Here is a 27314-nt window from a genome sequence, read left to right as displayed (position 1 = left end):
TTATTACTGCATTCACTATCTCAGACTCCCCTAGCATACATTCTTATGATACATTCACTGTCTCAAACTCCCCGAATCACACCTTTCACCTGTCCATGCTTTCTAAATTCCTCCCGTATCCACACCCTAAACCAAAACACTATCATATTCGCAACTCACCATGTTCTTGGAAATTCTCACTGCGTTTGCGTACCATCCACTCCAACCTTCATTGGGTCTAAATAAAAGAACACTGCTTTGAATTCACCATGCGTTCCCATCGTGTTTTTGAGCGAGGTCCGGATGGACACTTCTTGGGCATGAGAAGCTTGTGTAACGGCATGGTTCCATACATGTGGATTGAATACGAAGGATGATGAAAATTCGGGCAAAAAATGTGGAGTAAACTGGGTTGACATTACAGGAGTTTTGTTGTGATTATACAGTTTTGCTGTGCGACTGGGGTGGGGGTGACATGGCACCCCACTATCTGTGATTTTGTATCTCATGCTAACAGGGCAAGGCACTAACCCAGTGAGCACGCACTTTTTGAGGATTATTGAGGATAAACATGGATTAACTGAGAGAAACATGGCGTGCATCCCGCCACTTCTAGTTGATTACTCATGATCTATTTTATAGGGCCACTCATAGGGTGTCAGAGCCCTTTACCCCACACTGACATTATTCAGAGACACTGAATCATACAAGTGAGTGGATTAATGAACAAGAAAATGTACATAAGACAAGGAGGGTTACAAGGTGTTGGTATCACACGTCAACCGTACTAGTAGGGATCATACATTAGGAATGTTTTATCTGGAAAAACAAAGGGCAGAATTAAGGTTTTACACATTGAAGCGCAGTACCCAAAACTGCTGCACTGCTTCGCATGAAAAGGGAGGAGCACAAGAGCTGCATATCAATTTTGATACGGCACCTTTGCTCTTTCCCCTAGTGCTGGCATACCGTAGGCTGCCTTGCCAATGCACACACACTTATACCACTGTAAACGTGTGTGAACATGTTGTCAGCCAAAGGTTTTGTACTGTAAAGGTACCCTTTGTGTTTTTTTACTGGAAGGGTGACCTTCCAGCAGAAAATTCTATGTTTTGACAAAGTTTACCTCCTTACTACTTTGCATGAGTGCTGTACAGTTACTCCTTCCCTAATAAGGTGCGATTGTTTGATCCTTATCTCTTTCTACCAATGTAAGTAGATAGGGATTAGCGTCAAAATCCATCGGTGGGTTCATATGAACTTGTATGTCTCTCTCCTGTACGTCCTTTTGATACAAAGTAGCGCATAGTGCTATTTGCCTTACTTTGGGATTACTTCCCAATGTAATTCAAGACTTCCACTGGAAGTAAACCACAAAAGAACACTTTGGATCAGATTTGGTCACTTTTGTGATGCAAACTCAGTGCAAAGTGTAAGCAAAATTGTCCCACAAACTCAGGATTTAAAACTTTGCATAGTGATTGTGGTTGGGTATACTAATAAAAATGTATTGCTACCCAAGGGAACCCTTGTTTATCAAACTTAGAATAACCAAAGTGTGCGGGAAAAAATGCAACCATGTTCTAAACTTATGCCTTGCAACTTGTGTGTATCACTTTGATGGCAGGTCATAGTTCAATGTGCTACAATAAAAGGATGGTTTGAAAGCCATCTTATTTTAGGGTCCACTATATAACAATATGGAGCTTGCAGAACGCCTGAAGGCCTGACTACTTGCACTGAGCTGGCAGTACCCACAAGGGCTTGAAAAGTAAAGGAAATCATGAGCCTATGGGGTAGATTCACAAACATTTTACGCGGGGTTAGCATCACAAAAGTAAAACTAACCAGCAGAAAATGCTTTTTTCCCAATTTACTTTCAACTGTAAAGCTTGTTTGTGCTGGAAAGTACTGTAAAAGTAACGCAAAGCAGTGTTTGAGTTACTTATCGCCAAGGGGGCATTACATGGGTTGTACATGGGCATTTCTAGGCAACCACCCATGCCTTTCGACTCAAAACCTTATCTACAAACAATATCAGACAGGGTTTAGTGCCAAAAGTTAACACCATTTGAAAGGAGGCATTTAAAGGAGAAATGTTTTTATTTCTCCTTTCTTTCCTGACTTTGCATGCATGCTGCACTAAGCAGCACAAATAAAAAGTAGGAGACGTTTTAACCCGTTCGGCGCTAATGACGGAGCCGTTCCTTCACGCGCCTCGGGTGAGCTGTGCTAGTGACGGAACGGTTCCGTCACGGCCCGCTCGACGCGCCTGCGCGGGGCTGATTTCACGCCTGAGCGGCGCGTTCTATTGAGCGGGCGCGTTCGTGATGGAACCGTTCCGTCACTAGCACAGCTCACCCGAGGCGCGTGACGGAGCGGTTCCGTCACAAGCGCAGATGAGCCGTGCCCCCCCCCCCCAGCACTGCGACGGAATTGCCGCCGCAGTGAAGGGGTTAAAGTGTGTCGAAGCATAGGATTTTGTACTGGAAGGGTAGCCTTCCAGTACAATATCGCTGGACACACGCACACAGTATAGCACTATGGCGCCAAGGTATGTGCCTTGCACAGAGCAGTTCAAATCTGTGCCAGGGAGAGGGGAGGAGAGAGACATTTCTGTAGCTGTGGCGCTCTCCTGCTCCCTCCCTGTCACGCGGTGCAGCACAGCATTTTTGTTTACTGCGCAGCGTTCCGTGACTGTTTTGAAAATCTGGGCATGTGAGTGTACTGCTGCTTTGCTTCGATTTCAGAACATTTCATTAGTCAATATCCAAATATAGCTAAATGTCGGTTTATGATTAATGATTGGACAAATATTTAGAACGTCCCAACGCTGGGTGATTTTCCGATTGGCTGCTATTTAACCAAGATGTATGCTTCACCGTCTTTTTATGATACTGAATTATCGAAATAAAGTATTTTGACTGACTGACTGTATCAAAGGAGTAAAAACCCTTCAGAAATTGAAATCCTAAAACTTTAGGTCAGCCACCTATGGAGGCTGTCCTCAATGCAAAAGCATTCTGTAAAAGTCCTACTTTGAACTTTTCTGCATCCTTGTTTTATTTATTAATAGGTAATAGAATGATCTCTGTGTCAAAAGTGGTAACCCACCGAGCTCCCTGCACAAGATACAAACCTGTGATCTGCGGCTTACACGTTGTGCTTTGCAGCAGAACACTAACCCTCTGTGCTACTTGAGTCAAAACCGTCACTGGACAAATCATAGATCTCTTCGTCAAGTGCAATAAACACCAGAGGTGTCAGGTGTTTATTAATCCCCGAAAATGCTGGGCAAATATCTCTGCGGGATGTTCCTATTTTATCTCAGCCTGTCATGCACACAGGGCCTGACTGGGAATCAAAAGCAGCCCTAGCAAATTTTGTCAGAGAAACCACCATTCTGCGCGTAGGTGAATGTGGGGGTTTGTGGAAGTTCTCCCAAGAGCCTTTTCTGAAATGAACCTTTTACAACACATTTTGGAGACATTTCTGCAAAATATGCCAAGTCTTTTACCTTCCCTCCCCCTTTCTTTTGCTCCTTCTTACTATTACCATCTTCCTCTTCATCCTCGATTTTACTTCTGTCCCTCTCATGTTTCTCTTCATCTCATTTTCCTTGCAGCCCTCACTTTTTCTTTTATTTCCTACCCCAAACAGTCCTCTTTTCAACTTCCTCTCTCTCATCTGTTCTACTCTTGCTTCCTTCTCTACCCTTTTTTCCCCCACTGTCATCTCTTCAGTCTTCTTCATCCCATCTTCTCTCTCCTAGTCCCCTTTTCTCACCCTACCTAATACTTTTCTTCCTTTACCCCTTCCTGGTTCATTTCAAGTCCCCTTTCTTTGAAAGGAACCAGCAAATAATGACAGGTGTACTGCTTGTGGGGCCTGTAAATGGAGATGTGGTCTAGGGGCTTGAGGTGCCTCCATGGGGACCCAGGTTTGAAACTCAATATTGTATGATTCTGGGCAAGTCACCTAGGGCCCGATGTAGGTGGCCATTTACCGGCCGGTAACAGCCGATTTCGTCCGTTACCGACCAGTAAATGGGTTTTTGGGATGTAGGGGGCCAATTTTATCGATTCGGTAAATTTACCGAATCGGTAAAATACAGAATCGGTATTTTTTTACTGATTCGGTAACTTCCAGATGTAGGTGGGACTCTTCTGAGTTTCAAAGGCCTTTCAGATTCGGTATTTTACCACCCAATCCAATTGGGTGGTAAAATACCGAATCCAGGTGTGCATGCACATGTGTGCAGGCACACCTATGCCATGTGACAGACAGACATGCCCTTAGGGCATGTCTGTGTGCCACATGGCACACATGCCTGTATTTGGGGTGCTAGAGGGTGTCAAAGTGAACCCCCTGCACCCTTGCTGGAATCGGTATTTACCGAATCGGTAAATACCGATTCGGTAATGCCCATTGATTCCTATGGGCTTCAATGCCCATAGGAATCAATGGGCATTACCGAATCGGTATTTACAGAATCGGTAAATACCGAATCTTAACGATTCAGTATTTATCGATTCTGTAATACCTACAACTCCCCCCTCTATTTTACCACTTCTTAAATACCGAATCAGTAAAATTCGGTATTTTAGAAGTGGTAAAATAAAATTACCTACATCTAGCCCTTAATCTCCTAGGGCCCGATGTAGGTAAATCTACATTTTACCACTTCATAAATACCGAATCATACCGAATCGGTATTTATGAAGTGGTAAATTAGAGGGGGGGAGATGTAGGTATTTCAGATTCGGTAAATACCGAATCTGTAAGATTTGGTATTTACCGATTCTGTAAATACCGATTCGGTATCCCCCATTGTTTCCTATGGGCCTTGAAGCCCATAGGAATCAATGGGCATTACCGAACCGGTAATTACCGATTCAGTAATTACCGATTTGTGCAAGGGTGCAGGGGGTGTCACTTTGACACCCTCCAGCACCCCAAAAAAGGCATGTGAGCCATGTGGCACACAGACATGCCCTAAGGGCATGTCTGTCTGTCACATGGCATAGGTGTGCATGCACACATGTGCATGCACACCTGGATTCGGTATTTTAACACCCAATTGGATTGGGTATTAAAATACCGAATCTGAAGGGCCTGTGGGACTGAAAGTAGTCCCACCTACATCCCAAATTAAAAAAATCGGTAAAATTACCGATTCGGTATTTTTGCGATTCAGTAATTTTACCGAATCGGTAAAATACCGAATCGGACAAAAAAAGGTCCCCTACATCTCAGTAGGCCAAATACCGGTCGGAAACGGCCGAAATCGGCCGTTTCCGACCGGTATTTGGTACCTACATCGGGCCCCTAGTGCCTAAATGTGTGTAAAATGTATTTGAGTCATCCCCTCTTGATGTGCACGATCTTGTAGCTTGTCCCAGACCTATCACATACAGTACTCCGATATTTCAAAGACTGGTTTGTACTATGTAAATACCAATGCATACATACATAAATGAGTGAGAGGGGAGGGATGCTTCCTGAGACAATATAAGCCTGGCAGTAATAAACAGACTGAAAATGGCATATGACCAGTGAGTGCAGAATGGGTGTTAAAGGCTGGAAGGGGTCGACAGTCCTCATCAGCTACCATCTTTCTATGCAACCCAGTGGCGTAGCTAGCCCTTGTACCTTCTGCGATGGTCCCTGCTTATGCCGCGCGTAAAAGAGCGGGGGAGCTGCTGGCGGGTTCTGCGTTGCTGCCCGCAGCTGCCAGGGCGGATCGCCCCCCCCCCCCTTGCTATGCCACTGATGCAACCACTTCCCCCCTTGCTATGCCACTGATGCAACCACTTTAGTTTTTCCACCCAAACAGCCACTCAGTCTTTTCTCGCATCCTGATCTACCCCACATGTCATGTGTAGTAATTTCCTGTTTTTTCTGCGGTCAAGTTAAAGGTCTTGTGATGGGCTCGGATATAATACCATCAGCATGCAAAACAAGTTATTTTGGTCATCGTAACAAGCTATGAGAAAATGTTGAAAACGTGTATCAAATTCTGCATTATAAAGAACAATTTCACACGTTTTATTAAAAAGACATACGTTCTGAAATGACACTGATAAAACAGTCCAATAGTTTCATGCTTATTCAACTAAGTAGACGCCCTAAGACTATTTTTAGAAAATGGTGCATTTTTCAGTACACTTTTTTTTAAATGAGTTTTCAGAAAAGATGATACAGGTGGTGAAACAAGCTAATTCAGTTGCTCTATTTATCTACACTTCTACCTTTCAATTCCCTTATTTTTTTCATCCTGTCCCCTCCAAGCAGATTCTCAATCATATTATATGACATATTTTAAGAGTCTCCTTGGGAGGGGCATGGAAGAAAAAACATTATAAAAATCTTGCAATTACAGCAGTACAGCAGGGTTACGCAGATTTTACAGGGGGTGCACAGGAGTCCTGTCGCTTGTCATGGAAAACCTAAAGAAAAGGTTACCAGCATTCTATGACCAAAAAGAGGCAGGGTTTATTGATTTCAAATATGTCAACATTCATTATGACATCTCCGTAAATGATATCTCTTGACCTGTAACCTGACCACAACATTACAGAAATCACCTGACATGTCCTAGTTCAGATCACAGACCACAGAAAACACTGTGTTTTTTTATTCAGGTGAGTTCTTATTGGGTGGGAGGTCTATTCTACACTCATAGAGACATCCTATTGTTCTACATGTCTCCAGCTTCCCCTTCTTCACTAAAGTACAGTAGGCATTATTGTTATTTGCTTGTTCACTTAAGGGTAAGGAGGTAAAAAATAGGTTATTGGAGAAAGGAGACAAAGATTGAAAGTAGATGGGCTAGAAAAGTGTAGGATGAGATTGGGAATAGGAGAAGGATAAAAGAAAGAAAAGAAGGGAATGGTAAGGTTGTGAGAAAATGGAAGAAAGTTTGAGGAATACGGATGAGGGAGAGAGAAAGTAGAGACAAAAGTAAATTACCAAGGGTATCAAATGAGAAGAAAGTGAAAGAAGTAAGAAAAAAGAGACGTGAGACGTAAGAGTGAGGGGAAACGAAGACAAAAGCAGGAAAGATGAGAAAGTTTTAGTAAAAAGAAAGCAGATGAAAAGTGAGGAAAGCTGAAGTATGAGATTGCTTCAGAAAGGAGACTGATTGAGAGAAACAACGAGAGAGCATATAGTGAGGAGCGAGTGGGGATTGAAGGTCTTTGCACATGGGACTTGCCCATGGGTTATGACACATTATTGGAATTGCATCCTTTTTCCAACATCGGTCAATACGTCATTTTTGCACCATCAGATAAGTCAGAATTCCTGACGTATCTGTAAATCCTTGTGACACGGAGCGCTGTATTGTAAATACGGCACATCCAAGGTGTTTTAAGGATGGTGCTATGAAAAGTGACGCATCGCTGTTTTTGCCCATACATGAGGCCCTGAATGTCGATGTCACAATGAATGTGCCCTTCCCAATGCATACAACTCCAGTAGGAAATGTAGCAAAAGGCAGTTTTTGAGGTGCTTGAAAATAATGTTGGAAGTTCATTTACTCTGCTTAATTATATTATGATTGGAGCCTTCATACCAGTGGGTATTAACCTGTGGCCCGCGGACCCCTGGGAGTCCATGGCACCTACTCTGTGGGTCTGCGATGGCTTAAACAATGAAATAATATCAACAGATTACTAACTGAAAATGTTAAAATGTTCTGTAAATGTGAAGGAATTTGAAATTGGAAGATACAAATGAAGTTGATATACTTGGAGAAGAGAACTTAAGAGCAGAGCTGAGAGGCTGGTTTGCAGACCTGTTCATTCAGATTTCTACCCTCCGGTGCTGTGAGTACACAACTGGCCCTCTTGGTGGTTTGCAATTCCAGCCCTTTGCCATTGCATACCTTGGCAGGTCTGAATTCTCCCTGCTGGAGCTGCAGCGCCGGCCAGTAGGCCTAGCAGCCCCTTAGGTGATGGGAGGTGAAGAGAAGAACCGGGCCTGGAGAGTGGAGGTGGCCTCGTCAGAAGTAAAACCAGACCCCAACTGTCCAGTTAACCTGGAAAAAGCCTGGCGCCGACAGGCCAGCTCAGCACTGTGTGAAAATGGCACTCCCATGAGCTTTGCGCCCAGTGCGGCGGCACCGGTCACACCACCCTAAAGCTCTATCCGATTTTCGCAGTAATTGGTGTTAGAAAAAGAAAGGTTTTCTTTCACTCAATGACAGCGCAGCCTAAGGCCTGCCTGTCACTTATTTGTCCAGGGAATGCTCTAGACTCCTTGACAGCATGCAATGAGCTACCCTTCCAGCCCCCCACCCTCTGACTGCCTCAGTTCTACTGGGGCAGAAATGTACTTTCAAGTAGCACAGACAGAGACCCCACTCCCACACCAGCAAACGAGTCCTGACGACATCTAAATAGACAGAGGGATCCCAGTGGTGGCCGTCACAGGTAAGAGTGGTGAAGCGGGGCGGGCGGGTGGGGGGAAGTCGACAGACAATGGGATAGGTAAAAAAAACTTTCAAAAAACACATACCTTGCGCTCGCCGCCGGTGATGCAGCAAGCGCATGGTAAGATGTTTTATTTATTTTTTATTTAATTTGACTTTTTCCATCATTTGTTGACTACCCCCCACCACACCCTGCCCTTCCTCACAGCTCTTTCCTGTGCTGGCCGCCACTGAGGGATCCACTAAACAGCAGGACGGACTGACAGCATCACCCAGCTTAAGCTCCACTGGAGGAGCCTCATTCTTAAAACACAGTGCACACTGACCAATCACCTTCCACCCCTAGCACCAGCACTGACTGAAGGAACCCATCCAAAGCATGGGGGCTCTAAAACTGAAATTAATGTTGGCCAAAAAAGTATATGAACTATGAGGTGGGATGTACAGTGAGTCACACAAGGCCGGCCTCCACATGTACCACCATCCTGCAATCAAAGAACTCACTCCTCCCTTTACCAAAGGTTCCTAGAAGGCCCATGGCTTGGACAAAAAAATGGAACATTGTCTTATACCCTTTTTAATAGCCCTCTCTGAGACACATTTCTTGGCAATTGTTTATCCATGCCCTGGGGAAGAGGTGCCATGTTGGCCTGCTCTCTCTGGCAGACCAGGCACCCGCAGTCTCTCACTACCCTGGGTTAAGGTGAGACATTGGCGTGCACTCCCACGATCAAGCTTGCTCTCCCTTGCATTGACCATTCCAAAGGCTTAAGATAACATGTTCGCCAGCACTACCAAAACAGTTCTGCACTGGCCTTGCCCCTGGTCCAAGATTACCCCATGGCCTGCAGTGTGCAACAGATCATGTTCTCCTTCGCCTTGCCGCCGGGCAGGGCTAGATTGGGAACCAAAAGCAACCTGACCAATAATGTTCACACCAACCCCCTCTCTTCGTCTCCTCGCACAATCTCTCTCTTTCCATCAGTCCATCCTCTCGCTCCTTCTCTCCTCTCTATTCTCCCTCTATGATTATTTTCTCTCTACCTTCCCACTCCCTCCCTCCATCTCGTTCTCTCTCTCTTTAAGCCTCTCTGTGCCTGCTGCAATTATTCTCAGGGGCTGGGAAAAGTGACAGATGCACCAGGAGTGGCCCTGGCCTTTCAAAACCGCCCTCCAAGGGCTCCAGCCCACCTGGGAAATGCCCAGTGGAATAAAAGGCGTCCAGCTCTATCATCGGCCCAAGAAGACACCTTGGCCCGCACTTCGCAACAGATCTTGTTCTCCTTGGCCTTCCTCTCTAGCTACAAGATGATACTTTGGCCTGCAAAGTGACAAGCTATGGTGGACATCCACTGTTTTAAAAAGGTACTTTCCCAAGTACTCCCTCAACAATATTCTGTCTTCTTTCTTACTCACAGGACACAAGGGCGCACATTTCTAAGGGGATGAGTAGGTGACATATTTATTTATATTTTTGATACAGTGCTTAAAAACGGAGGGGAATATTTACAAGCCCCTACCACCACAAGAGCGTCACTTTTTTTGACACTCTGGTGGTGTAGAGCCATTTCCCATATTTACAAGGTGGCGCTAAGTCACTTAGCGTGGATCAACCCCACATTGCAAATATGCCTCTTACACCCCCACCCCCGCAATCCTCTATGGCAAAGGGGTATGCAATGGGTGTTGCTGTGTGCGTTCTATCACAACACCCATTTCTTTTTTACACTGCCCCAGATTTACAAGGACGTGTAAATCTGTGGCAATGCCAAAAACTAACACCATGCAAGATCAGGTGTTTAAATGTCGCATTTTTGCTTTTTCTATGTGTGCTGCATTATGCCATTCATGATTGCTTATGTGCAGCAAAGTGTCCCCTCCTGCAGATAAACATTCATTAAATATTGACGATTTGCTACTTCTATGTGTGCTGCAGAATGCCATTATGGAGTGTTTACATACCGGAACCTTCCTGCACATAAACAACCATTCCCTGCAATGCAGTGCAAGGATGCCGGCATTGGCGCTAGTCAGCTAATTTTAGCACCAGCTCTAGGGAAAACACAGGGGTGCGCCGTATTTTAGTAAATAAGGCGCATCCTTGCGTTTCGAAAATGTCAGAGCGCGGCACTGCCAAATTTGACGCAGCTCCGCGCTCCAACATTTTCTAATAAATATGCCCCTGAGTGCTTTGCGATCCACATATGGTTTAGGAGATGCCAAAAACATTGGGGGTTAAAGGATTATGGTTTCATAGGCACGCACTTGTCTATTTTTTTCAGCTAAGGACTGAGGTTGCAGTGGCAAGGAGAGGGCAGATGTGCGTTCAGAAAGATGGAAATTGAGAAACTGGCCCACATGTCATTTGCCTGGATTGTTTTCATTTCCTCTCTGACCTGATGTCTATTGAACACTGCGTCTACCAGAGAGTTGTTTTTTAAACCATTTCATATGTGGGGCCAGAAAGTGTCCCTCAAACTCGACAGGCTAAAGATATAAACTGTATTTCCTCTCTCCGGAGAGTCGCCTGTCAAGGATTCCTACAAGTCATTTTGTTAATCATGGCCGTATAATTAATATGTATACGTTTTGGCGTTACAGTTTGCAGAATTGTAGCTCTCGTAGCTGGCACCAGACTTTTCAATGCAATTTGAATGTATGCGCTAATTACCAGCGTGCCCTCTGTTGCAAAGATACATGAATTAAAAAGATGCCAGAGGAATGCCTTAAGGGAGTGCGAGTTATATTATGTTATTTGCCATTTGCTCAAAATGACTGCAATTATCATGGAATTGTCGCATATTTTCAGTATGGACGCCTCTTCACACTCATCTGGGTGTGCCATCAGAAGGTTGTGTCTGTGGTTTGTTGGTGTTATTTTAGTGGCAGTTTGGCAATGTTTTTCTGCGAAGTGGTTTGTGTAGGTTGGTGGGAAAGTCAAATCTGTTTGATCTCAGGTGATTTTTGTAGTTTTTATGTGAATGGATGGGTGTCTTAAAGGACTTTTCTATTTTTTGTTGGATTGGGTGGTTGGTTGACCACCACCCGACTGGAGTAATGTCTGCAATGTGCCGTTTACGTATGCATTGAACTGAAGGAGGGTAATTGTCATGCAGTGTGTGCAGGAGGGTCTTATATGTTTATACTGGTTTTAACTGATCGCTTCCAAGGTGTATGTTTGGTGTGGAATGCGACAGTACTGTTGGTTTGTTAGGGCTTTGCCAACTACATGGTTTGCTGTGTGTTTGAAGGTGTAAGAGTACTAAGGGGAATGTACTATCTGAGGTTGACTATTGTAGGTGCTCCTGGAACAATGGTGTCTGATTTTGAGTGAACAGATTTTGGGGCAACACAGTCACTGACCTGGGAGGCAGCACCAGGGAACCGGATCTCCGCAGCCTAAGCGCTGCCCTGCCGAATCAATCCACAGACTCCCTGCTGCCTGCCGCTTCCAACCAACGCGGCGAGGCGGCAGACTGGGGACTACATCCCCCACCGCCACTAGCGCCTCAGAAGGCGTGTTGCCTGTCCCACCCCCGGAGGTGCGCTTAAGGACAGCGCGAGCCCCGGGGAGCGGGGGACTTTGGGGCAACACAGTCACTGACCTGGGAGGCAGCACCAGGGCACCGGATCTCCGCAGCCTAAGCGCTGCCCTGCCGAATCAATCCACAGACTCCCTGCTGCCTGCCGCTTCCAACCAACGCGGCGAGGCGGCAGACTGGGGACTACATCCCCCACCGCCACTAGCGCCTCAGAAGGCGTGTTGCCTGTCCCACCCCCGGAGGTGCGCTTAAGGACAGCGCGAGCCCCGGGGAGCGGGGGACTTTGGGGCAACACAGTCACTGACCTGGGAGGCAGCACCAGGGCACCGGATCTCCACAGCCTAAGCGCTGCCCTGCCGAATCAATCCACAGACTCCCTGCTGCCTGCCACTTCCAACCAACGCGGCGAGGCGGCAGACTGGGGACTACATCCCCCACCGCCACTAGCGCCTCGGAAGGCGTGTTTCCTGTCCCGTCCCCGGAGGTGCGCTTAAGGACAGCGCGAGTCCCCGCGTCGCGGGATCGCGCGCAAGTCGGCGCCGGGGGCTAAGCCCGGGTAAAGGGCGGGCCCTCTGTGGCACTCAGAGGACCCGAGGAGGACGGGACGGGCCACCCCACTTGGCTCCATCGAAGGAGGAGGTACTGAGACACCAAACCCTTTGATCTTTATCGTTTTTGAACTGCCTAGTGTCGTTTTCGGATTTCTGTAGTCCAAAAATCATGTCCATTTGGGAGGAGCTAAATGCCCTGTGTGGCACAAACTATGCCCCTGACATATCAACCCCCCCTACAGTGGGCAGAGACACTGACCACATAAACTGCACCCCCCAGGATGTACTTTTTTCCCCCCCGAAAAAATCCTTTCTCAAGCTAACACACTGTCCCGGGGCTCAATCAGTAAAAGGAACACCGATGAGAATCTATCTAATGTCGATCAAATGTGCTGTAGCCTCCCATTATCCCCCCCCAACCCAACTTTATCAACGCCGGATAAGGCGGGGACTAGAACAAATGACTCTGTATCGCCCCTCCAATTGACCCTACTGGCCCACATCGAGCAATTGTTAAACTCTGCATTATCACCCCTGGTCACAAAAATTAATGATCTGGGGGACAGGCTGACCAGTATTGAAAAAATAGTAAAAAGGATTTATCCATTAACTGAAAATACTGCTATTCCCATATGTCCTACTCTCTCTACCAGTCATGAAAAGCCCAAGTCCATTGTACACAGGAAAGCACAAACATTTGATTCCCCTCTTAACACACCCATTCCAAGTGGCCGCAATGTTACTTCTAATCCCACTCATGTCCCTCTCATAGCTCCTAGGATTCTCCAAGAAAGAAGGCATCGAATTAATCTACCCCCTGAAGCCGCCCCATACGTGACCGTTCTCTCTGGGGTCCCTGCACTTAGTCAGGGCAAACTCGAAACACGCCAGGACCTGCTGAATAAAGCCATCTTCTGGCTCAATAACAACAGACCGCTGCCACCTGCTCTAGATGGCGGAATCCTGAGCGTCAGGAGGGTGGGGTGGCTAGGTATGTTGCCCAAAGACATTCCGGGAGACTTGATATTAATTAAATTCAAACACAGGAACATTGTCCCCTATCTACGATGTTCGCAGCTCAAAATTGGAGATGGCCCAATTTGTATCTGGGACTTGTTTGACTTTTATCCTGGCCCCTGTGCATTGAATTATAATACTTGGTGAAAGGGGACTCTGTGTACCATGTGATATTACTTTGCTTAGTTGATTCACTAAATTGATTTTACTTCGCTTTAAATAGTCGGTTTTCTTTTAACCTTGTAATGAATTGTTGAGTCTTATATATATGTATGTATTTCTTTCTGTTGCTTTTATGGTTTTAAACTTAAAGACCGAATAAAGCTTATTTGATTTGATTTGAGTGAACAGATTTGTTGGCTATATGATGGAGGTCAGATTATGGGATATGAAGTTTGGCAACGGAGATGATGATGGGCACCGAGGAGGGACAGGCCTGGATATAGACCGTTTCAGGAGGTGGCGCCTGCTGTTCCTCAGAAACGGATTCATGGTAGAAGGTCTGCAGCTTATCTGTCCTCTCCATTCAGCCACTTTTGCATTTAATATTATATGGAATGTTTAGATTCAGCTGTAAGTGCCCAAATGAGGTCTTTGTTGGCACCTTTAATTAAGGCAAATTGTGCTGAGATTGAACCTGTGTAGTCTATAGTTGCCTGGTGCTGGTTTGAATGGGCGCATAAACTTTCCAGCTTTTCCAGGAATTATCTTTAATACTGCTTAGGGCGACCCCAACTTGGCTGTAAATCAATAAGGTTATAAGTGGGGATTCCTGGGGTCGTCAAGCTAGAGTCACTGCGACGACCTATTTCAAGGGGACCAAAAATGGCTGACTTTGAAGATGGGGAACCAGGTACGATTCTGGCGGGAGGCTCAAACTTCCTGTGATTCTGGGTAAATCACTTAATCACCCGGTGCCTAAGAATGAATATGTCCATCTGTAATGCAACTGGTCCTCATGTAAAGCGCTCTGATACCTTCGGCTCACGTCTGCACTATATAAAAATGCGCAAAAAAACAAAAAAACACCATGACTTTCCAGGTGTTAGCAAATTCAAGAAATACTGTTACTCATCAACTGTTGTATATTATATCTTTTTTTTAGCGAATTTGGCAGGTATTACTCCTGAGCGAAGCTCTGCGGTAAAGAAATCGAGATCCTATATGGAATTCTCTATCTGGAGTCGGCAACAAGATCAGACTTCTATTAATAATGAGTTTATTTGTTTTTTGTTCAAGACAGACGCTCTGGTTGTATTGGAGGTTTATAATTAGTTGCTTGAATTCTCTGACAGGAACTTTCTTTATAAGAACATTCAATGGAGGATATATTTTAATCCAGTTTGGCGACTAAGAAGCTTTGTGGAAGAAATGAAAGCTCATGAAGGACATGGCTTATGCACAATGTTTTCTAAATTGTCATTGTTACATTTGTTATTTGATTGACCACTTTTCCTGCATGCCAGAAGATTTGAGTCCTGTATTTATGAAATATTGTATATGCAAGACAAGATGTGGTTATCCTCCTACAGGAAATTGCATTTTTTATATGTAGCAATTGTTTAAGGAAACTATTTTGCATTACTCAAATAATTTTGTCTGTTTTGGTTTGATTTTTCTAATTGATTTTTAGGGAATTGTATGTTACTAAATGTATCTCTTATAAACAATCAAGAATTGTATACTATAGTCTGAACATACAATGCACCTTTGTCTGATTGAGGCGTTTGAGTGATTAACGAATCACTGTGTAGATGGCTGCACTTTTACATGATGGAGAACCCAATGGCTGCGCCTCCGCTATGGCGGAGGAGCGTCGCCCCCACCGTTTCCAAGCAGTGCAGTAGCCAAAAACATAAAACGATAATAACTTTCAGTTATTATCATTTTATGTTTCCTGTTGCTTTGCAGGCAGGCGGGTGGGTGGGCGGGTCTGTTCTGCTCACGGAGCATGGCAGGAGTGGTTTGCCTACTCCTAAGTGCACAGTGACTGTTTGGTCGTCCATCTCGAGCCGCCTAAACCAGTCATGCTCACCTTTCCCCTTTACCATGCAGACCGCATTACAGCCTGCATGGATAACAAGTCCACCCCTACAGCCCCTGGCTGAGCACTGTGTCACGGCGCTCAGACCAACTACAATGCTGCACTTCAGCGTTGTGCTGGCTGATGGGAGGGAAGCTGGCTGCCTGCTTCCTCTTCCTTAAGTCAGAAGCAGTAGAGCAGGAGCAGAGAAGACGCTGGACCGACGGAAAGGTAAATTATTTTTTCAATGTTTTTTTGTTCAGCTCCGCAGTCTCGACCCTCCCCCAGTGCGACCACCGCACCTGACCCCCCCACCTGCGAGCCATGCCAGCCGCGAGTGGGAGAACCTGCTTGTTTAAATGCTTTAAATTGGGCTGATATGTCATTCACTACAGCCAGCATTTGGTTCCTTTATGGGAGCTGCAGGGCCTCGTGCTCAGTCCGTATGTTGTGAGAATTCGCGAACTGATACCGTCCGTTCCACTGACAGGGAAAGCATGGGAAGACTGAACACAACAGGCATTGGTAAAGCCAATAGCTCTTGCCTATGCGAGATCCATTGGCTTTGTCAATGTTTTTTAGCCATGTTTTACAGCAGCATGGCTGATGTGCAGCAATGCTGAAAGTAAAAACATAAAAAGCTCTGTTCACATTATAGCACTTTACTTTCAACCATACTGCACAGCAGCCACCCTGCTGTACAACATGACAAAAAAATATTGACACAGCCAATAGCTATGCATAGGCAAGTCCTACTGGCTTTGAAAATTCTTAGGAAAAACTGTGCTGTCGTGATCAGCACTAGTCCCATCAGAGCTCTTTTTTCTTTGGCAGAAGTGGGTGGTAGTGGAATAGGGAAGCACATCTGGGACAGTGGAGATGGGCAAGCAACAACAGGGAAGGCGGCAGGGGGCATGGCTAGCAAGAACGGGGAGCGTTGGTGAGACGGGACAAGTTAGAATGGGGGAGAGTTGGGCGAGACGGGAAAGCAATGAAGGGGGAGGTTTATGTGTGGAAATGACTCAAGCAAGAATGCGGGAGGGTGGAAGTGGACCGAGTAAGCAACAACGTGGGAGTAGAGGGGAGGGGGATGGAGCAAGCAAAGATGATAAGGCAACAACACAGAATGGTGACGGTCAAGCAACAATGTGGAGTTGGATCGGGGGAAGAGTGGAGACAGCCTGCAAACACATGCCGTCTTAATGAGTGCTACAACCTTAATTTAAAAATAATTAACTCTGAAAGCATGGGACCAGTGGAAGGACACTGGCCACCAAAAGGAAGCTGTACTTTGTCCTTGCTCCATGGAAAGGACAAACACATGAAGAGAAAGCTAAACTACAACACACTGACCAATGAGAAACATGGTAATGAGAGAGATGATTAAGCCAGCCAATGGTAATTAATGGGCTGGCTCTAAGCCCTTTGCATGTCAGCATAATGTCTTGCAAGTGATAGTGTATGCCATGTCTCAGGCAGGACCTCTAAAGGATATTGATGTTGCAGCAAGTTTTCATTACAAGACCTACCAAGAGGCTACCATTATGCAAAAAGCTTTAATTGCTGCCCAAACATGCAGCCCATTAAAGAATAGTAATACATCATAAGACATTAAAGTGTTCATATGGGTCTATAAATATCCAATGCACAAAGTCATCCTCCTCTTTTATTAGCTTCTCCTCAACAAGATAAGTACATGCATTTCTGTTATCCTTTACCAATTTGACAAAGTTGCTTTATCATGCTACTGTTTATTTTATAATTTGTATTGAATGTTTGTTTAGTATTATACCAGTTGGAATATCGTTTTTTAGTGTCTTTCGTATATATGCCCATGCAATTTACAGTCAGGCTAGGTAAGTATTAATTGCTTGTGATTCATTGATTTATCGGCATGGGCTTAGTGAAAAAGTAAAATATTCATTACCGAAGAAGTCGCTGATGTTTTAGTGACAAAAGTCTGCAACCCGAAATATGCCGTAGATATAATGGAGAATAACGAGGGGCATAACCGCTTTGGTAAACTCGGTGTTGCGCCCTCTGTTTAGCTCATAAACCCCTAAAGGGGATTGCCAACATTGAAAAAAATAGGGAACAGAAAAACGGAATTTGTTTCCGTGAGTTTCCAGGCAACGTTTGAGTTGCCTGGAAACAATCACCAAGCTTGCGTAGTTGCGCTGGCAGTATTGCGCCTTTTAACTCGTTGCCAGGATGCATTCCTCACTACGAGTGGACGCTGGTAAAGGAAACCGACGTTTACTCAGTCAGAGTGCGTTAACAGGGTATCAGCTATCTGCCCGAGAGCTGCAATGGCTACCGCGGTTGTATGATGTTACAACACAATCTTTTAGATCGCGGTACATCACAACGCAGGTTTGCAACTCAAGTAGTTACCACGACTGGCGCTGTAGGGTGCTGGACCTAGGAATAGTTAGATTTACTATTCCAACACCAGCCTACGTCCAGTAGGGAACGTGTTAGAATAGTAAATCTACTATTCCTTAGTCTAGAGCGCCATCCAGCGCAAGTCGTGGTAACGACTTGCATTGTAAAAGACGTGTGGTAATGGCAGCGCAGTGTTTTGACCGCGTTGTCATGGATATTCCCCGGCTACCGCATCTGATAGAGGACATTAATGACATGAGCGGTTCCTCTGTTCTCTCATTTTTGTTTCTACTGGAGCTTTGCTTCCTCCTAGTGGCAAAAGGGGCAAACGAACTGAAGATGTCTGTTCTTTTGCTTAAGAAGTGCTATTAAAATACTACGCCTGAAAAGAGCACTTTTTGTTCCTAACAAACCATGAGTAGATTTCTCTGGGCACCCTTGGGACCCAAGAAGTAAACATTCTAAGTTACTTACCATAACAATAACGGAGGCAATTAAGCCCCAAACCCATGCATTATCTGAGCTCATGGGAGAATCCATACAAATAACTAGGGGGAAGAGGGGGACCCCTGTAGAGGAGAATTCTTTTTCCCTCTCAAATTAAGATTCCCCTTCTACCTCTGAACCCCAGAGAGGGGGCAAGGTTTCCCATAAGAAGAAACATATAGAGAAGGCTCTCAACCATGTATACGGCACTGGAAGTCCCTGCACTACAATAGAGAGTGGTGCTCTTAGCAGCACAAAAGAAGGAGACCATCTTGATGGGCACACAGAAAAGTTGTCCGTAGCGGCATGATGAGAAAGAGTAACCATCATGGAACAAAAGATTCAAGGGGCTATCTATCTCGGCGGAGAACATTAACTATGATGATATCGAAATGGATGAATTTTGATTTTATCCCCAGGACAGCTATGATATCTTGGGAGGTCTACATGAGGATTTTGACGAAGCCTCTACACCCCATGGGTTAGGGACCCCTTTGGGGGTGAGATGCTTAACCCCACTACAATTAAACATCCACACAGCGCGCATTGGTGGCCAATGGGCCATGTGACAAAGTACCTTACTCATTCAGTAAGGAACCCACTGGACAAGGAAACTCACAGTTTATTATGGAATGAGTGTCCTAGACCCTCTAAAGAGGATAACGTGTGCAATACACCCAATATGGACACAGAACTTATAACCTTTCTGTTTGAATGATAAAGTCCTTGATATATTGGCCCGCTTACACGTATCCTAGATATGACAAAAGATGCCGGGCAAGAATGGTTCAGTAAATGTTGACCTTCACAGGAGTTGGGCACAGCGTGCCATATGTATACTGGGTAATGTTAATGCTGACCTGATTACGGAGAGACAGAAGGTCATATTAATGAGGATGAATCCTAAATTGGCAGATCTGTCTTCTAGAGAGGACCTGGAGGATAGTCCACTCCTCCTTTCTGGAGAAAACATTGTGAGATGACTAGGATAACATGTTTCCACCTTCACAGCTTTCAGTAAGGCTCAATCTAGCCCAGCTTGGCAATTTACAAACAGGTGGAAAATGCTCAAAAGAAGAACAGTCACTCCACATAAATAGTTTAGAGATGTTGGCTGGTCTGAATGCCTTAATGAGTTTCAGGGATTTGTTTCAGGGATTTGTTGATAAATTCAAACACACTCATTTGATTAGACAATTTCACAGCAGTTCCATACATAAACCGATTGGGAGATGCAAGGTCAAATGCCTTGGCAGAGTTGGTGAAACAAATTTGGTATTTTTGTTGGGAAAGCAAAATTGTGTTAAGAGCGGAATGTATTCCAGGTCTTCAGAATGTAAGGGCGGACTGGAATTCCAGATTTCTTTGGGATTCCACCAATGGGGTGATACAGCCCTAGGTTTTCGCACTGATACCAGACTTATGAAGACCTATTCAAGTAGACTTATTTATTTATTTATTTTTGAGATTTATACAGCGCGTACAATTGCCCGTATGCGTCTCGGCGCTAGAAACTTTGAATGTATTCCCGAGGTTAGGCCGGTAACTATTCTTGATCAAACAGCCAGGTCTTTATCTTTCTGCGGAAATGCATCAGGGAAGGGCTGTCTTTGATTGAGGCTGGCAGGGAGTTCCATAACCTGGGAGCTGCCACAAGGAAGCGTCTATCGCCCCAGTTAACTGTTTTTGTTAGTGGTATTTGAAGGATTTTAAGGTTGTTAGATCGGAGCGATCTTATGGAGGACTGGTATCTGAGATGAGATTTCAGGAAATGTGGACCACAGTTGTGCAGTGCTTTATAGAGTATGCACAGCGCTTTAAACTTGATCCTGTTTCGAATCTTGAGCCAATGCAGGTCTCTTATAGTCTCAGAGATTGGTGAGAACTTTGGGATTCCAGACAAGAGGCGGCCTGCAGCATTCTGGATGGTCTGCATTTTGTTGGTCACTCTTGCTTGGGCGTTGATGAATAAGCCGTTACAATAGTCAAGAGATGACAGCACGAGGGCGCTTACCAGCGTCTTACCTGCTGAGGTTGGTAGAAACTGCATGATTTTCTTGATCAGCCTAAGTTTGTGATGGGCTGTTGCTGCTATTTTATTTGAGTGGGCCATGAAATTTAATTTATCGTCAAAAATCACCCCCAGATTTCTGACGGTGATAGCTGGTGTAGGTGGTGTTCCGTGCGTAGGGGGCCACCAGGTGTTTGACCATCCGGGGGAGAGATGTCCAAATATGACGACCTCCGTTTTTTCAGCATTTAACTTTAGACTTATTTGCAAGTAGACTAACCTTCGAAGTACCGTTGTATTTCAGATGCAAAAGCAGCGGCTGTAGACACTTGTCTCCAGCACTGAGGCAAGAACAAGGGATATGCCTTTCCCCCATTCTCCATGTTTCAAAGAGTGTTGTTGGAAAGTAAGATTAGAGTGTTGCAGTATTATTCTAGTGCCTCCTTTTTGGAGGTCTCTGGTAGGGTTCCTGGGAGTGATGGAACTTGATGAGATATTCCACATTTGTTCCCGGTATCCTAGGGTCTACTACAGGGTACATATGGAGAAGAGCACCCTGTGGTCTTAGAGGGGAAAATTGACCTTCTTGTTTGGAGGATTTCAGGGGATCAAGTAGATATTAAGGCATTTCAGGAGAAGCTAAACGTTTACCGGATTAATTATGGGAACCAGAAATAAGAAAAAGATACAGGGGTATTTGTTGTTATGCTTAATTTCCTTTAGAAGAGTCTCAGACATCAACGCACTGGAGTTGTCTAACAGATTCTACTCATCAGAGGCTGTACACTTTGATGTTTGGTAGCGAACAAAGACTATGCCAGATTCAGTCTTCTACCCTTTTTTCCATGATTGTGAGAAATTGTGTGGTAAAATGTATGAAGGAGTACGAAAGCTAAGTCTAAGAGTTCAGGACACACAGTGTTGATCAACCTATTTTATCCTATGTAAAACCTTAAAAACTTGTATCTACAGCCACAGTGGCCCGATGGGTACTCATGATTTTTTTTTAATTTCTTTATGAAATTTCAAATCATAACAACATTTTAGCACATACGCCATGGGGCACAATTTTGCGTTCTTTCGGTACTTTTGAGCCAGCATGGGCAGGCAGCGACGGTCACCAATCACTATACCATCTGCTCTAGGTGACCTTCATAACACATCACGCACTGTTCACTGGGTTGGTGCCACCATTTCCTGGTTTGATATGTCTTAACACAGCGACCATCATCTTATCTCTGTGCTATCACCTCATTCCTCAGCTCAGTCTGCCCAGTGTGTACGTCTGTGACTACTCTCGATTCCCCAGTCTCCGCCTGTTAAAAAGTCCTATACAATCCCCAAAAATGTTTGGGTCTGCTGCGTGGTGGGAGCAGTTCGCTATAATTCTCCATTTGCGTGCAACAGTACAGCATATCATGCGACCAACATTTCAATATTGGCACCAGGCCGCTCATCCAACCTAAAGCTACTACCCTTTTTGCTACTAAAAGACCCATATCCACAAGTCTGCGTACGGCCTTAGGCAGTATTTTGGAACATCCCAACAAGGCCAGAGCCGGGTCCGGAGCCAGTTCCATCTCCACTATCTTCCCTAGTTCCCGGAAAACCTTTTATAAGTATGCGTATATACCTGGGCAGCTCCAAGCCCGATGCAGGAAGTCTGCTGTCTGTGCTCGGCGCCGCTCTCACTTCGCCTCTTCACGCAGTCCATATCTGCGTAGTCGCTCTGGCTTGTAATATACTCGGTTAATAAATTTAAAGTGAATAAGCCTATGCTTCCCATGAAGTGAAACCCGACGTGTGCTTGAGCAACAGTATTGCCACATCTTATCATCTATTGCAGTTTGCAAGTCCCTCTGCCAGGCCAGCCTAGCTGCTGTGTATTTGTGTGTTCTATGTGTCCTCGATATTTTGTAGATGTTGGTTACTAACTTGCGGGGGAGCTGGTTGCGGCTAAATATGTTAGTTCAGGGATCGCTGGGGGCTCTTGCATGTCCTCTCCGAACTGCCCCAACATAGCCCGTCGCACCCTGTAAAAATGAAAGCGCTGTAACTGTGTGGCAATCTCTGCCCCTTCCACATGGGTACTCATGATTATGAGTGAGGCTGGAGTAGACCTTTCAAGGATTGTAGCCCATTCTTCAAGAGGGGCATCGGCTAGTAAAGTGTTTTAGGCAGGTGGTTCCCATCCTGAAATACTTAAAACAGCTGACTGGTCGGATGTAAATACTTTTGCAAAGCTTTATTTGAGACCAGTGGAGCATGTTAGTAATGTAGCTTTAGATGGCTTTAAACAATATTAGAACATTGGAATGTTGGGAGCTCCATTGAAAACAATGGAGTGCTCTGGGCTTATAATGGCTGGTATAAGCCTGGAGCTCCAACATTCCAATGTTTCTTTGTTCACAGCTCTGGCTGTGAACAAAGGCTTCAGGGAACCTGAGGGGATTCCAATCCCCTCACGCTCCCAAAAGGCTTTGTTTTTTTGTTAGAACATTCTGTCCTCTAGTGACAGAATGTTCTAATAGCCTTATAGCCCTTCGTAGATGGGCTATACCTCTATTAAAGTCCCTCTCCCTTGTTAAAGGCCTTCGCCTTCGGCTCGGGGCCTTTAACGCTGGAGAGGGCCTTTAATAGCCGGTATAGCCCTCTACGGCGGGCTATAAGGCTATAATAATGGTAGCCTCCGGTCTTCTAATAAAATGGCAATTCTCCAATTAGTATGCTGAGAAAATCTTGATTTCATTAAAGACAACGGAGGCTAATATTATCCCACCCTCTTCACCCTTGAGGAGAATGATTTAAAAGGTGAGCATTCTAAAAGTGTGTATTTCAATATATTTTGGTGCAAATGTTTGAAGACAATGTATTTCTTTGATGAAGTTGGACTTCTACAACTGTGAAGTTTTTGGTTTGAATTACGTTTCCTGTGACTTTTCTTCTCCATTGCCTTTAATGTGTTATAGAATGCAACAGAAATCACTAAGGTGGTCCGTTTCTTGTTTCGACGCAGGAAAAAGAGGAGGATGACTTTGTGCACTGGATATTTATAGATCTTTATGAACATTCTAATGTTTTATGATGTATTACTTTTCTTTAAAGGGCTGCATGTTGGGGCAGCAATAAAAGCTTATTGCATAATGTTAGCCTCCAGTGTCTTTAATGAAATCAAGATTCTCTCAGCATACTAATTGGAAATTCGCCATTCTTGCCCTAGCCTTCTGCAAGAGAATCCTGTGGCTCAATCTGATTGTGCTGGGTTTTGCATTGCTGTGAGAGACTGCAGCAGAGTTGCCTGCCTAGTTCCGTCCAACCCCGTCCACTTCTCAGTGCCTCATATTGCTTAGAGTCTGTCGATATGCTACTGCTGTTTGAGGAACGTTAACATGGGGAAACGGAATCTTCACAATTGGGCCTTCAGGCCCACTCATCAATCTGCATGAGTGCTGAAAACCCCCTTAAAGTCCAGGATCTTCCTTCTAAGCACTGCCTGACACGTCTGTCTGACTAAGGTCAACCAGAGAGGACACATGGGGTAGGATACTTAACTGCAGTGCTAAATTTGTAAAAAAACAAAATATATACGTGCTGCGTCCAATATATAATTCAGTGGCACGCTGCAGATTGCAGCATCAACTGTCTCTGGAAGCACTGCCAAATTGCCAGTACCAACTTTACCCGATAATCATCACACTCCAACAAATGTGACAAATTGGAATATAAGAGGCCATCCAAAGCTGTAAGAATGGAATGAGTGTGCTGGAATAATCATATTTTAAAATATATATTGAATTGTTGAACATGCTGCTAATGTTTTCTGTATAAAACTAGACAGACAGTGAACCTTGTTTAGGAATGTCATAAAAAATGTCTGATTTGTTAAGAAACAAGTGCCAGTACTGAGCTGTGGCAAATACCGGCACAAATTCAGCACTGCTTCAGTGATCCATTGCCCCATTTCTAGGTGTTTTCTACATTTTGGGCCATCAATCCAAGACCCACGGTGTGAGAGTTGTGAGACACTATTGAACAATAAAGGTCCTGGGCAGAGGAGAGGGATACAATCTCTCTTTCCAGAAATGTTAGGTATGTGGAAGGTGACAACACCTTAGTGCCTGATGCAGCTTACATATGGTAGCCATGTTGGCGTGTAACGTAGCGGACATATGAAGAAGGAAACTCCCATTTCCCATGTGTAACAAATGCCCTTCCCCCACCCTGGAACATAAGGAGAAGGGCCTTTTTGAGAAGCAGGTTGTCACAGGAGGCAAGCAGATAAAGAGAGCTCAGATTAGGTAGAAGGGTATTGGAAGGTTTTCAGAACAGAGATGCAAGGGAAAACTAGCATTTGCAATGCAATAGGTCTCGCATTAGGAAAGTGTGAGCTATTGGTATTGTAAATGACATTTTTTTTATATGTGTTGGCTTTCAAAATATATACATTAATAGCATTGTTTTTCACAAAGCCAATAGCTCACACTTTCCTAATGCGAGTCCTATTGGCTATGGCAATGTTTGTTGGTAGCAAGCAAGGACAGTGCTGTTGTGGTGCTGAGTGATGATTTGGTTGGGCTGAGTGATGTGGTGGTATATTAGAGTGATGTGGCGGTGTCCCAGAGTGATGTGGTGGTGTCCCAGAGTGATGTGGTGGTGTCCCTGAGTGATGTGGTATTGTCCCTGAGTGATGGTGTCCCTGAGTGATGTGGTGGTGTCCCCGAGTGATGTGGTGGTGCCCCTGAGTGGTGCCCCTGAGTGATGTGGTGGTGTCCCTGAGTGATGTGGTGGTGTCCCCGAGTGATGTGGTGGTGCCCCTGAGTGGTGCCCCTGAGTGATGTTGTGGTGTCCCTGAGTGATGTGGTGGTGTCCTCGAGTGATGTGGTGGTGTCCCTGAGTGATGTGGTGGTGTCCCCGAGTGATGTGGTGGTGTCCCTGAGTGATGTGGTGGTGTCCCAGAGTGATGTGGTCGTGTCCCCGAGTGATGTGGTGGTGTCGCTGAGTGATGTGGTGGTGTTCCTGAGTGATGTGATGGTGTCCCTGAGTGATGTGGTGGTGTCCCTGAGAGATGTGGTGGTGCCCCTGAGTGGTGCCCTTGAGTGATGTGGTGGTGCCCCTGAGTGATGAGGTGGTGTCCCTGAGTGATGTGGTGGTGTCCCCGAGTGATGTGGTGGTGTCTCCAAGTGATGTGGTGGTGTCCCGAGTGATGTGGTGGTGTCCCTGAGTGATGTGATGGTGTTCCTGAGTGATGTGGTGGTGTCCCTAGGTGATGTGGTGGTGCCCCTGAGTGATGCGGTGGTGTCCCTGAGTGATGTGGTGGTGTCCCTGAGTGATGTGGTGGTATCCCAGAGTGATGTGGTGGTGTCCCCGAGTGATGTGGTGGTGTCCCCGAGTGATGTGGTTGTGTCCCAGAGTGATGTGGTGGTGTCCCTGAGTGATGTGGTGGTGACCCTGAGTGATGTGGTGGTGCCCCTGAGTGATGTGTCGGTGTCCCAGAGGGATGTGGTGGTGTCCCCGAGTGATGTGGTGGTGTCCTCGAGTGATGTGGTGGTGTCCCTGAGTGATGTGGTGGTGTCCCTGAGTGATGTGGTGGTGTCCCTGAGGAATGTGGTGGTGTTCCTGAGTGATGTGGTGGTGTCCCTGAGTGATGTGGTGGTGTCCCTGAGTGATGTGGTGGTGCCCCTGAGTGATGTGGCGGTGTCCCAGAGGGATGTGGTGGTGTCCCCGAGTGATGTGGTGGTGTCCTAGAGTGATGTGGTGGTGTCCCTGAGTGATGTGGTGGTGTCCCTGAGGGATGTGGTGGTGTTCCTGAGTGATGTGGTGGTGTCCCTGAGTGATGTGGCGGTGTCCCAGAGGGATGTGGTGGTGTCCCCGAGTGATGTGGTGGTGTCCTCGAGTGATGTGGTGGTGTCCCTGAGTGATGTGGTGGTGTTCCTGAGTGATGTGGTGGTGTTCCTGAGTGATGTGGTGTTGTCCCTGAGTGATGTGGTGGTGTCCCTGAGTGGTGCCCGTGAGCGATGTGCTGGTGTTCCTGAGTGATGTGGTGGTGTTCCAGAGTGATATGGTGGTGTCCCCGAGTGATGAGGTTGTGTCCCCGAGTGATATGGTGGTGTCCCCGAGTGATGTGGTGGTGTCCCTGGGTGATGTGGTGGTGTCCCTGGGTGATGTGGTGGTGCCCCTGAGTGATGTGGTGATGCCCCTGAGTGATGAGGTGGTGTCCCCGAGTGATGTGGTGGTGTTCCTGAGTGATGTGGTGGTGTCCCTGAGTGATGTGGTGGTGACCCTGAGTGATGTGGTGGTGTCCCTGAGTGGTGTGGCGGTGTTCCTGAGTGATGTGGTGGTGATCCAGAGTGATGTGGTGGTGTCCCTGAGTGATGTGGTGGTGTCCCTGGGTGATGTGGTGGTGTCCCTGAGTGATGTGGTGGTGTTCCTGCGTGATGTGGTGGTGTCCCTGAGTGATGTGGTGGTGTTCCTGAGTGATGTGGTGGTGTCCCTGAGTGATGTGGTGGTGTCCCTGAGTGATGTGGTGGTGCCCCTGAGTGGTGCCCCTGAGTGATGTGGTGGTGGTGTCCCTGAGTGATGTGGTGGTGTTCCTGAGTGATATGGTGTGTAAGGGTGAGGGTGTTTGGGGGTGTGAGTGGGTGAGGGTGAGAGGGTTGTGAGGGTGAGGGGTGTGAGGGTGTGAGGTTGGGAGGGTCAGTGAGGGTGTGTGAGGGTGGGTGAGGGTGTAAGGGTGTAAGGGTGAGTGAGGGTGTGTGATGGTGTGTGAGGGTGAGGGTGTGTGAGGGTGAGGGAGGGTAAGGGTGATGGGGTGAGGGTGTGTGAGGGTGAGGGTCTGTGAGGATGAGGGGGTGTGAGGGAGAGGAGTTGTGAGGGTGAGGGTCCAAAG

General features: G+C 46.0%; 1 protein-coding gene across 2 annotated transcripts in view; it reads right to left on the bottom strand.

The window, feature by feature from the left end:
• LOC147665606 (sodium/calcium exchanger 1-like) overlaps positions 1-27314 on the bottom strand; it is a 459980-nt gene that overhangs the window by 421318 nt on the left and 11348 nt on the right. The window lies entirely within an intron of this gene.

This window comes from Lissotriton vulgaris, unplaced genomic scaffold (genome assembly GCF_964263255.1).
Source record: "Lissotriton vulgaris unplaced genomic scaffold, aLisVul1.2 SCAFFOLD_705, whole genome shotgun sequence".
Lineage (NCBI taxonomy): Eukaryota > Metazoa > Chordata > Amphibia > Caudata > Salamandridae > Lissotriton > Lissotriton vulgaris.
The sequence above is the reverse complement of the archived record's forward strand: the minus strand, read 5'-3'. Positions and strand labels throughout refer to the sequence as shown.